Below are 1,574 nucleotides of genomic sequence, written 5' to 3' on the forward strand. Positions count from 1 at the left end.
AAGAAAAGTTTATAAGTTAAAGTGCAGTCAGTTTTATTTCTTGGATCTTAAAATCTAGGCAACTAATGTTGCCAAAAGAAATTTTGAAGCTTGCTCCTACCTCCAAGGGTTCTCATGGGAAATGGCTTTGATTTAGATTCTGAAATATCTTTTATTGTTTCCTGATCTGGAGAAGGAGTGAAATCGCTGGTCCACAGGGCAGATCTGGCTCTTGGTTATATTTCTCACAGGAAATGTAATTTCCATGCAAGAGTGTCTGACTGAAAGTAGTTGCTCAGTAAGTATTTTTTGAATGAATCATTGAATACATTCAGGTCATAGCTAGTTTTGTAAAACAAAATTCACATAAGGCACCCCGTCCTTGACTCCCTGTCTCTGTCCTGGGCTACCAAAATATTTGTAAATACCTCCATTGTGGTGCCTCTTGTTTTGTGATAATTTAGTTTTTTACTCTCTCTTACCATATGATGAGTTATCTGAAGTAGTCTGTGTTTCCTAGAGTCTTGTGCAGGGCTGGGAATGTTTGCTTACTCAAAAATTTGTATTTTTAAAATCGTGGTAAAATATGTATAACATAATATTTACTGTTTTAACCATTTTCAAGTATATGTTGAAATATACATTTCGAGTATACATAAGTAGCATTAAGTACATTTACATCGTTCTGCATCCATCCCCATTATCCATTCACAGAACTTTTTTTTTTATCTTGCTAAACTGAACCTTCATGCCCACTAAATAACTCCCCAATCTCTTTTTCCCCCAGCCTTGACAGCCATCATTCTACTTTCTGTCTCTCTGAATTTGACTACTCTAGGTACCTCATATAAGGCTCATACTCTAAGAATCACACAGGATTTCTCCTTTTGTGACTGGTTTATTTTCCTTAACATAACATCCTCAAGGTTCATCCATGTTGTAACATGGATCAGAATGTCTTTCCTTTTAAAGGTGAATAATACGTATTTCATTGTGTTTATATACCGCATTTTGTTTATCCATTCATCTGTCAGCGGACACTTGGTTTGCTTCCCCCTTTTAGCTACTGTGAATAGTGCTGCTATGAACATGAGTGTACAAATATCTGGTTGAGTCTATGCTTTCAATTCTTTTGGGAATATGCTCATTGGAGACATGTCTATTCAAATCCTTTGCCCATTTAAAAAAATTTTTGTCATTGTGTTGTAGGAGTATATATATATATATAATAATATATAATACATATGTCCAGAACATATGTAAAATACATATAGAAAAATACTGGATATAAATTAATAAATATATACATATGTATATATAGTCTGGATATTAATCCCTTATCAAATATGTGACTTGCAAATATTTTCTCCCATTCCATGGGTTGCCTTTTCACTCTATTGATAGTGTTTTTTGATGCACATAAGTTTTTATTTTGATATAATTGAATTTACCTATTTGTTTTTGTTATCTGTACATTTGGTGTCATATCCAGGAAATCACTGCCAAATTCAACTTTTCCCCTGTGTTTTCCTGAGTGTTATGTCTTACATTTAGGTCTTTGATCCATTTAGACTTACTTTTAGAGTATGTATTTT

This window comes from Pteropus vampyrus, unplaced genomic scaffold, assembly GCF_000151845.1.
Source record: "Pteropus vampyrus isolate Shadow unplaced genomic scaffold, Pvam_2.0 Scaffold82, whole genome shotgun sequence".
NCBI classification, from domain to species: Eukaryota; Metazoa; Chordata; class Mammalia; order Chiroptera; family Pteropodidae; genus Pteropus; species Pteropus vampyrus.